Consider the following 12,215-nt stretch of genomic DNA (forward strand, 5'->3'; position numbering starts at 1 on the left):
TCAAGTCTATGATATAAAGAGAGAGGATTAACACTAACACCGGCTCCGAGATCACATAAAGCAGTTCTAACATAATTTCTTTTAATAGAGCATGGTATAGTTGGTACACCCGGATCTCCAAGTTTCTTTGGTATTCCACCCTTAAAAGTGTAATTAGCAAGCATGGTGGAAATTTCAGCTTCCGGTATCTTTCTTTTATTTGTGATGATATCCTTCATATATTTAGCATAAGGATTTGCTTTAAGCATATCAGTTAAGCGCATACGTAAGAAAATAGGTCTAATCATTTCAGCAAAACGCTCAAAATCCTCATCATCCTTTGACTTGGATGGTTTAGGAGGAAAGGGCATGGGTTTCTGAACCCATGGTTCTCTTTCTTTACCGTGCTTCCTAGCAACAAAATCTCTCTTATCATAACATTGATTCTTTGATTGTGGGTTATCAAGATCAACAGCAGGTTCAATCTCTACATCATTGTCTTTGCTAGGTTGAGCATCAACATGAACATTATCATTAACATTATCACTAGGTTCATGTTCATCACCTGATTGCGTTTCAGCATCAGAAATAGAAATATCATTGGGATTCTCAGGTGTTTCAACATTAGGTTCACTAGAAGCATGCAAAATCCTATCATTATTCTTTTTCTTCTTCTTCTTAGAAGAACTAGGAACATCTATATTATTTCTCTGAGAATCTTGCTCGATTCTCTTAGGGTGGCCTTCAGGATACAAAGGTTCCTGAGTCATTCTACCAGTTCTAGTAGCCACTCTAACAGCAAAGTCATTTTTATTATTCAATTCATCAAGCAAATCGTTTTGAGCTTTGAGTACTTGCTCAGCTTGAGTAGCAACCATAGAAGCATATTTGCTAACGCGGTGAAGTTCATCTTTAACTCTAGCCAGATTATCACCTACGCGTCCTATCTCGAAAGCATTATTCTTTAACTCTCTACCAACATAAGCATTAAAACTTTCTTGTCTAGCCATAAAGTCATCACATTCATCTAAGCATGGGCTATGAAATTTAGTAGAGGGTATTTCAACTTCATCATATCTATAGAGAGAATTTACGTTTACTACCTGTGTAGGGTTATCAAGACAATGTAGTGTTGGAAATATGCCCTATAGGCAATAATAAAAGCATTATTATTATATTTCCTTGTTCATGATAATTGTCTTTTATTCATGCTATAATTGTATTATCCGGAAATCGTAATACACGTGTGAATACATAGACCACAATATGTCCCTAGTGAGCCTCTAGTTGACTAGCTCGTTGGTCAACAGATAGTCATGGTTTCCTGACTATGGACATTAGATGTCATTGACAACGGGATCACATCATTAGGAGAATGATGTGATGGACAAGACCCAATCCTAAGCATAGCACAAGATCGTGTAGTTCGTTTTGCTAGAGCTTTTTCAATGTTAAGTATCTCTTCCTTAGACCATGAGATCGTGTAACTCCCAGATGTCGTAGGAGTGCTTTGGGTGTACCAAACGTCACAACGTAACTGGGTGACTATAAAGGTGCACTACAGGTATCTCCGAAAGTGTCTGTTGGGTTGACACGGATCGAGACTGGGATTTGTCACTCCGTATGACGGAGAGGTATCTCTGGGCCCACTCGGTAATGCATCATCATAATGAGCTCAAAGTGACCAAGTGTTTGGTCACGGGATCATGCATTACGGTACGAGTAAAGTGACTTGCCGGTAACGAGACTGAACGAGGTATTGGGATACCGACGATCGAGTCTCGGGCATGTAACGTACCGATTGACAAAGGGAATTGTATACGGGGTTGTTCGAATCCTCGACATCGTGGTTCATCCGATGAGATCATCAAGGAGCATGTGGGAGCCAACATGGGTATCCAGATCCCGCTGTTGGTTATTGCCCGAGAGCCGTCTCGGTCATGTCTACGTGACTCCCGAACCCGTAGGGTCTACACACTTAAGGTTCGGTGACGCTAGGGTTGTATGAATATGAGTATGCAGCATACTGAATGTTGTTCGGAGTCCCGGATGAGATCCTGTACATCACGAGGAGTTCCGGAATGGTCCGGAGGTAAAGAATTATATATAGGAAGTGGTATTTCGGCCATCGGGAAAGTTTCGGGGTCACCCGGTATTGTACCGGGACCACCGAAAGGGTCCCGAGGGTCCACCGGGTGGGGCCACCCATCCCGGAGGGCTCCAAGGGACGAAGTGGGGAGGGGAACCAGCCCATAGTGGGCTGGTGCGCCCCCCTTGGCCCACCCCCTGCGCCTAGGGTTGAAACCCTAGGGTGGGGGGGCGCCCCACTTGCCTTGGGGGGCACTCCACCCCCCTTGGCCGCTGCCCCCTTAGGAGATTGGATCTCCCAGGGCCGGCGCCCCCCCCCCCTGGGGGCCTATATAAATGGAGGGGGGAAGGGGGCAGCCGCACCCTGAAGTCCTGGCGCCCCCTCCCCCTGCTACACCTCTTCCTCCTCCGTCACGCGCTTGGCGAAGCCCTGCCGGAGTGCTGCTGCTCCACCACCACCACGCCGTTGTGCTGCTGTTGGAGCCATCATCATCAACCTCTCCTTCCCCCTTGCTGGATGAAGAAGGAGGAGACGTCATCCGCTCCGTACGTGTGTTGAACGCGGAGGTGCCGTCCGTTTGGCGCTAGGATCTCCGGTGATAGGATCACAACGAGAACGACTACTTCAACTCTGTTCTTTTAAACGCTTCCGCTCGCGATCTACAAAGTGGTATGTAGATGCATCTCCCCTGACTCGTTGCTTAGATGAACTCATAGATGGATCTTGGTGAAACCGTAGGAAAAATTTTAATTTTCTGCAACGTTCCCCAACAGTGGCATCATGAGCTAGGTCTATGCGTAGTTCTCTATTGCACGAGTAGAACACAATTTTGTTGTGGGCGTAGATTTTGTCAACTTGCTTGCCGCTACTAGTCTTATCTTGCTTTAGATGTATTGTGAGATGAAGCGGCCCGGACCAACCTTACACGTACGCTTACGTGAGACCGGTTCCACCGACTAACATGCACTAGTTGCATAAGGTGGCTGGCGGGTGTCTGTCTCTCCCACTTTAGTTGAAGCGGATTCGATGAAAAGGGTCCTTATGAAGGGTAAATAGAAGTTGACAAGATCACGTTGTGGTTATTCGTAGGTAAGAAAACGTTCTTGCTAGAACCCAATTGCAGCCACGTAAAAGATGCAACAACAATTAGAGGACGTCTAACTTGTTTTTGCAGCAATTGTCATGTGATGTGATATGGCCAGAAGTTGTGATGAATGATGAATAATATATTGTGATGTATGAGATCATGTTCTTGTAATAGGAATCACGACTTGCATGTCGATGAGTATGACAACCAGCAGGAGCCATAGGAGTTGTCTTTATTTTTGTATGACCTGCGTGTCATTGAAGAACGCCATGTAAATTACTTTACTTTGTTGCTAAACGCGTTAGCCATAGAAGTAGAAGTAGTCGTTGGCGTGACAACTTCATGAAGACACGATGATGGAGATCATGATGATGGAGATCATGGTGTCATGCCGGTGACGAAGATGATCATGGAGCCCCGAAGATGGAGATCGAAGGAGCTATATGATATTGGCCATATCATGTCACTATTATATAATTACATGTGATGTTTATTATGTTTATGCATCTTGTTTACTTAGAACGACAGTAGTAAATAAGATGATCCCTTACAACAATTTCAAGAAGTGTTCTCCCCTAACTGTGCACCGTTGCTAAAGTTCGTCGTTTCAAAGCACCACGTGATGATCGGGTGTGATAGATCCTTACGTTCACATACAACGGGTGTAAGACAGTTTTACACATGCAAAACACTTAGGGTTAACTTGACGAGCCTAGCATGTACAGACATGGCCTCGGAACACGGAGACCGAAAGGTCGAACACGAGTCGTATGGAAGATACGATCAACATGAGAATGTTCACCGACGATGACTAGTCCGTCTCACGTGATGATAGGACACGGCCTAGTCGACTCGGATCGTGTAATACTTAGATGACTAGAGGGATGTCTAATCTGAGTGGGAGTTCATTAAAATAATTTGATTAGATGAACTTAATTATCATGAACTTAGTCTAAAACTTTTTGCATAATATGTCTTGTAGATCAAATGGCCAACGCTCATGTCAACATGAACTTCAACGCGTTCCTAGAGAAAACAAAGTTGAAAGATGATGGCAGCAACTATACGGACTGGGTCCGAAACCTGAGGATCATCCTCATAGCTGCCAGGAAACAATATGTCCTAGAAGGACCGCTAGGTGACGCTCCCGTCCCAGAGAACCAAGACATTATGAATGCTTGGCAGTCTCATGCTGATGATTACTCCCTCGTTCAGTGCGGCATGCTTTACAGCTTAGAACCGGGGCTCCAAAAGCGTTTTGAGCAACACGGAGCATATGAGATGTTCGAGGAGCTGAAACTAGTTTTCCAAGCTCATGCCCGGGTCGAGAGATATGAAGTCTCTGACAAGTTCTATAGTTGTAAGATGGAGGAAAATAGTTCTGTCAGTGAGCACATACTCAAAATGTCTGGGTTGCACAACCGCCTGCCCCAGCTGGACATTAACCTCCCGGATGAGGCGGTCATTGACAGAATCCTTCAGTCGCTCCGGCCAAGCTACAAGAGCTTTGTGATGAACTACAATATGCAGGTGATGGTGAAGACCATTCCTGAAGTATTTTCAATGCTGAAGTCAGCAGAGGTTGAAATCAAGAAAGAACATCAAGTGTTGATGGTCAATAAGACCACTAAGTTCAAAAGGGGCAAGGGTAAGAAGAACTTCAAGAAGGACGACAAAGATGTTGCCGCGCCCGGTAAGCCAGTTGCCAGGAAGAAGTCAAAGAATGGACCCAAGCCTGAGACTGAGTTCTTTCACTACAAGGGGAAGGGTCACTGGAAGCGGAACTGCCCCAAATACTTAGCGGATAAGAAGGCCGGCAACACCAAAGGTATATTTGATATACATGTAATTTATGTGTACCTTACCAGTACTCGTAGTAACTCCTGGGTATTTGATACCGGTGTCGTTGCTCATATTTGTAACTCACAGCAGGAGCTGCGGAATAAGCAGAGACTGGCGAAGGACGAGGTGGCGATGCGCGTCGGGAATGGTTCCAGAGTCGATGTGATCGCCGTCGGCATGCTACCTCTACATTTACCTACGGGATTAGTTTTGAACCTTAATAATTGTTATTTGGTGCCAAGTTTGAGCATGAACATTGTATCTGGATCTCGTTTGATACGAGATGGCTACTCATTTAAATCCGAGAATAATGGTTGTTCTATTTATATGAGAGATATGTTTTATGGTCATGCCCCGATGGTCAATGGTTTATTCTTAATGAATCTCGAACGTAGTGTTACACATATTCATAGCGTGAATACCAAAAGATGCAAAGTTGATAACGGTAGTCCCACATACTTGTGGCACTGCCGCCTTGGTCACATTGGTGTCAAGCGCATGAAGAAGCTCCATGCTGATGGACTTTTAGAGTCTCTTGATTATGAATCATTTGACACATGCGAACCATGCCTCATGGGCAAAATGACCAAGACTCCGTTCTCCGGAACAATGGAGCGAGCAACCAACTTGTTGGAAATCATACATACCGATGTGTGCGGTCCAATGAGTGTTGAGGCTCGCGGAGGATATCGTTATGTTCTCACTCTCACAGATGACTTGAGTAGATATGGGTATGTCTACTTGATGAAACATAAGTCTGAGACCTTTGAAAAGTTCAAGGAATTTCAGAATGAAGTAGAGAATCAACGTGACCGAAAGATAAAATTCTTACGATCGGATCGTGGAGGAGAATATTTAAGTCACAAATTTGGTACACACTTAAGAAAATGTGGAATCGTTTCACAACTCACGCCGCCTGGAACACCTCAGCGAAACGGTGTGTCCGAACGTCATAATCGCACTCTATTAGATATGGTGCGATCTATGATGTCTCTTACCGATTTACCGCTATCATTTTGGGGATACGCTCTAGAGACAGCTACATTCACTTTAAATAGGGCATCGTCTAAATCCGTTGAGACGACACCGTATGAATTATGGTTTGGGAAGAAACCTAAGATGTCGTTTCTAAAAGTTTGGGGATGCGATGCTTATGTCAAGAAACTTCAACCTGAAAAGCTCGAACCCAAGTCGGAAAAATGCGTCTTCATAGGATACCCCAAAGAAACCATTGGGTATACCTTCTACTTAAGATCCGAGGGCAAGATCTTTGTTGCCAAGAACGGATCCTTTCTGGAAAAAGAGTTTCTCTCGAAAGAAGTAAGTGGGAGGAAAGTAGAACTCGATGAAGTACTACCTCTTGAACGGGAAAGTAGTGCAGCTCAGGAAAATGTTCCTGTGATGCCTACACCAACTGAAGAGGAAAATAATGATGATGATCAAGGTACTTCGGATCAAGTTGCTACTGAACTTCGTAGGTCCACAAGGACACGTTCCTCACCAGAGTGGTACGGCAACCCTGTCCTGGAAATCATGTTGTTAGACAACGGTGAACCTTCGAACTATGAAGAAGCGATGGCGGGCCTAGATTCCAACAAATGGCTAGAAGCCATGAAATCCGAGATAGAATCCATGTATGAAAACAAAGTATGGACTTTGACTGACTTGCCCGATGATCGGCGAGCGATAGAAAACAAATGGATCTTTAAGAAGAAGACGGATGCGGATGGTAATGTTACCATCTATAAAGCTCGACTTGTCGCTAAAGGTTATCGGCAAGTTCAAGGGATTGACTACGATGAGACTTTCTCTCCCGTAGCGAAGCTTAAGTCCGTCTGAATCATGTTAGCAATTGCCGCATACTATGATTATGAGATATGGCAGATGGACGTCAAAACGGCATTCCTTAATGGGCATCTTAAGGAAGAACTGTATATGATGCAGCCGGAGGGTTTTGTCGATCCTAAGAATGCTAACAAAGTATGCAAGCTCCAGCGATCCATTTATGGGCTGGTGCAAGCATCTCGGAGTTGGAACATTCGCTTTGATGAAATGATCAAAGCGTTTGGGTTTATGCAGACTTATGGAGAAGCCTGCGTTTACAAGAAAGTGAGTGGGAGCTCTGTAGCATTTCTCATATTATATCTAGATGACATACTTTCGATGGGAAATGATATAGAATTCTTGGACAGCATTAAGGCCTACTTGAATAAGTGTTTTTCAATGAAGGACCTTGGAGAAGCTGCTTATATATTAGGCATCAAGATCTATAGAGATAGATCGCGACGCCTCATAGGTCTTTCACAAAGCACATACCTTGATAAGATTTTGAAGAAGTTCAAAATGGATCAGTCCAAGAAGGGGTTCTTGCCTGTATTGCAAGGTGTGAGATTGAGCTCGGCTCAATGCCCGACCACGGCAAAAGATAAAGAAGAGATGAGCGTCATCCCCTATGCCTCAGCCATAGGATCTATTATGTATGTCATGCTGTGTACCAGACCTGATGTAAACCTTGCCGTAAGTTTGGTAGGAAGGTACCAAAGTAATCCCGGCAAGGAACACTGGAAAGCGGTCAAGAATATCCTAAAGTACCTAAAAAGTACGAAGGACATGTTTCTCGTTTATGGAGGTGACGAAGAGCTCGTCGTAAAGGGTTACGTTGACGCTAGCTTCGACACAGATCTAGATGACTCTAAGTCACAAACCGGATACGTGTATATGTTGAATGGTGGAGCAGTAAGCTGGTGCAGCTGCAAGCAGAGCGTCGTGGCAGGATCTACATGTGAAGCGGAGTACATGGCAGCCTCGGAGGCAGCGCATGAAGCAATTTGGGTGAAGGAGTTCATCACCGACCTAGGAGTCATACCCAATGCGTCGGGGCCGATCAAACTCTTCTGTGACAACACTGGAGCTATTGCCCTTGCCAAGGAGCCCAGGTTTCACAAGAAGACCAGGCACATCAAGCGTCGTTTCAACTCCATCCGTGAAAATGTTCAAGATGGAGACATAGATATTTGCAAAGTACATGCGGATCTGAATGTCGCAGATCCATTGACTAAACCTCTCTCGCGAGCAAAACATGATCAACACCAGAACTCTATGGGTGTTCGATTCATCACAATGTAACTAGATTATTGACTCTAGTTCAAGTGGGAGACTGTTGGAAATATGCCCTAGAGGCAATAATAAAAGCATTATTATTATATTTCCTTGTTCATGATAATTGTCTTTTATTCATGCTATAATTGTATTATCCGGAAATCGTAATACACGTGTGAATACATAGACCACAATATGTCCCTAATGAGCCTCTAGTTGACTAGCTCGTTGGTCAACAGATAGTCATGGTTTCCTGACTATGGACATTAGATGTCATTGACAACGGGATCACATCATTAGGAGAATGATGTGACGGACAAGACCCAATCCTAAGCATAACACAAGATCGTGTAGTTCGTTTTGCTAGAGCTTTTTCAATGTTAAGTATCCCTTCCTTAGACCATGAGATCGTGTAACTCCCGGATGCCGTAGGAGTGCTTTGGGTGTACCAAACGTCACAACGTAACTGGGTGACTATAAAGGTGCACTACAGGTATCTCCGAAAGTGTCTGTTGGGTTGACACGGATCGAGACTGGGATTTGTCACTCTGTATGACGGAGAGGTATCTCTGGGCCCACTCGGTAATGCATCATCATAATGAGCTCAAAGTGACCAAGTGTTTGGTCACGGGATCATGCATTACGGTACGAGTAAAGTGACTTGCCGGTAACGAGACTGAACGAGGTATTGGGATACCGACGATCGAGTCTCGGGCATGTAATGTACCGATTGACAAAGGGAATTGTATACGGGGTTGTTCGAATCCTCGACATCGTGGTTCATCCGATGAGATCATCGAGGAGCATGTGGGAGCCAACATGGGTATCCAGATCCCGCTGTTGGTTATTGCCCGAGAGCCGTCTCGGTCATGTCTACGTGACTCCCGAACCCGTAGGGTCTACACACTTAAGGTTCGGTGATGCTAGGGTTGTATGAATATGAGTATGCAGCATACCGAATGTTGTTTGGAGTCCCGGATGAGATCCCGGACGTCACGAGGAGTTCCGGAATGGTCCGGAGGTAAAGAATTATATATAGGAAGTGGTATTTCGGCCATCGGGAAAGTTTCGGGGTCACCCGGTATTGTACGGGACCACCGAAAGGGTCCCGGGGGTCCACCGGGTGGGGCCACCCATCTCGGAGGGCTCCAAGGGCCGAAGTGGGGAGGGGAACCAGCCCATAGTGGGCTGGTGCGCCCCCCTTGGCCCACCCCCTGCGCCTAGGGTTGAAACCCTAGGGTGGGGGGCGCCCCACTTGCCTTGGGGGGCACTCCACCCCCCTTGGCCGCCGCCCCCTTGGGAGATTGGATCTCCCAGGGCCGGCGCCCCCCCTAGGGGCCTATATAAAGGGAGTGGGGAAGGGGGCAGCCGCACCCTAAAGTCCTGGCGCCCCCTCCCCCTGCTACACCTCTTCCTCCTCCGTCACGCGCTTGGCGAAGCCCTGCCGGAGTGCTGCTGCTCCACCACCACCACGTCGTTGTGCTGTTGCTGGAGCCATCATCATCAACCTCTCCTTCCCCCTTGTGGGATCAAGAAGGGGGAGACATCATCCGCTCCGTACGTGTGTTGAACGCGGAGGTGCCGTCCGTTCGGCGCTAGGATCTCCGGTGATAGGATCACAACGAGAACGACTACTCCAACTCCGTTCTTTTGAACGCTTCCGCTCGCGATCTACAAAGTGGTATGTAGATGCATCTCCCCTGACTCGTTGCTTAGATGAACTCATAGATGGATCTTGGTGAAACCGTAGGAAAAATTTTAATTTTCTGCAACGTTCCCCAACATGTAGTTCTTTAGGCGGTATATTAAGACCATGTATTTCTTCAATAGGTGGTAAATTCTTAACATCTTCAGCTTTAATACCTGTTTCTTTCATTCATTTCTTTGCCTCTTGCATATCTTCAGGACTGAGAAATAAAACACCTCTCTTCTTCGGAGTGGGTTTAGGAATAGGCTCAGGAGTTGGCTCAATTGGTTCAGGAATTACTTTAGGAACTGGCTCGGGAAGAGTCCAATTATTTTCACTAGTCAACATATTATTCAATAGTATTTCAGCTTCGTCGACTGTTCTTTCCCTGAAAACACAACCAGCACAACTATCCAAGTGGTCCTTGGAAGCATCGGTTAGTCCATTATAAAAGATATCAAGTATTTCATTTTTCTTAAGAGAATGATCAGGCAAAGCATAAAGTAACCGGAGAAGCCTCCTCCAAGCTTGTGGGAGACTCTCTTCTTTGATTTGCACAAAATTATATATTTCCCGCAAGGCAGCTTGTTTCTTATGAGCAGGGAAATATTTAGCAGAGAAGTAATAAATCATATCCTGGGGACTACGCACACAACCAGGAGCAAGAGAATTATACCAAGTCTTAGCATCACCCTTTAATGAGAACGGAAATATCTTAAGGATATATAAATAGCGAGACTTCTCATCATGAGTAAATAGGGTAGCTATATCATTCAACTTTGTAAGATGTGCCACAACAGTTTCAGATTCAAGGCCATAAAAAGGATCAGATTCAACTAAAGTAATAATATCAGGATCAACAGAGAATTCATAATCCTTATCAGTAACACAGATAGGTGAAGTAGCAGAAGTAGGATCGGGTTTCATTCTAGCATTAAGACACTGCTGCTTCCATTTAGCTAATAATTTCTTAAGATCAGATCTATCATTGCAAGCAAGAATTTCCATAGCAGCTTTTTCATTCATAACATAACCCTTAGGAACAACAGGTAAAAGATAATCATTGGGGGAACGTTCATCATCACTATCATCACTAGCATCTTCAATATTTTCATTCCCCCTAACTCTAGCAAGTTGTTCATCAAGAAATTCACCTAATGGCAAAGTAGTATCATGCACAGAAGTAGTTTCATCATGCATAGCAGAAGTGGCATCATCAATAACATGCAACATATCAGAATTCATAGCAGTAGCAGGTTTAGGTGTCGCAAGCTTACTAATAACGGAAGGAGAATCTAGTGCAGAGCTAGATGGTAGTTCCTTACCTTCCCTCGTAGTTGAGGGATAAATCTTGGTCTTAGCGTCTTTCAAGTTCTTCATAGTGATCAACAGATATAAATCCCAAGTGACTCAGAGAATAGAGCTATGCTCCCCAGCAACGGCGCTAGAAATTAGTCTTGATAACCCACAAGTGTAGGGGATCGCAACAGCTTTCGAGGGTAGAATATTCAACCCAAATTTATTGATTCAACACAAGGGGAGCCAAAGAATATTCTCAAGTATTAGCAGTTGAGTTGTCAATTCAACCACACCTGGATAACTTAATATCTGCAGCAAGGTATTTAGTAGCAAAGTAGTATGGAAGTAATGGTAACAATGGCAAAAGTAATAGTAGCAGTTTTGTAGTAATTGTAACAGTGGCAACGGTAAAGTAAATAAGCAAAGCACAATATGTGAAAAGCTCGTATGCATTGGATTAGTGATGGATAATTATGTCGGATGCGGTTCATCATGTAACAGTTATAACATAGGGTGACACAGAACTAACTCCAGTTCATCAATGTAATGTAGGCATGTATTCCGAATATAGTCATACATGCTTATGGCAAAGAACTTCCATGACATATTTTGTCCTACCCTCCTGTGGCAGCGGGGTCCTATTGGAAACTAAGGGATATTAAGGCCTCCTTTTAATAGAGTACCGGACCAAAGCATTAGCACTTAGTGAATACATGAACTCCTCAAACTACGGTCATCACCGAGAAGTATCCCAATTATTGTCACTTTGGGGTTGTCAGATCATAACACATAATAGGTGACTATAGACTTGCAAGATAGGATCAAGAACTCACATATATTCATGAAAACATAATAGGTTCAGATCTGAAATCATGGCACTCGGGCCCTAGTGACAAGCATTAAGCATAGCAAAGTCATAGCAACATCAATCTCAGAACATAATGGATAATAGGGATCAAACCCTAACAAAACTAACTTGATTACATGGTAAATATCATCCAACCCATCATCGTCCAGCAAGCCTACGATGGAATTACTCACGCACGGCAGTAAGCATCATGAAATTGGTGATGGAGGATGGTTGATGATGACGACGACGACGAATCCCCCTCTCCGGAGCCCCGAACGGACTC

The sequence above is a fragment of the Triticum aestivum genome, chromosome 1B, assembly GCF_018294505.1.
Source record: "Triticum aestivum cultivar Chinese Spring chromosome 1B, IWGSC CS RefSeq v2.1, whole genome shotgun sequence".
Taxonomy (NCBI): Eukaryota; Viridiplantae; Streptophyta; class Magnoliopsida; order Poales; family Poaceae; genus Triticum; species Triticum aestivum.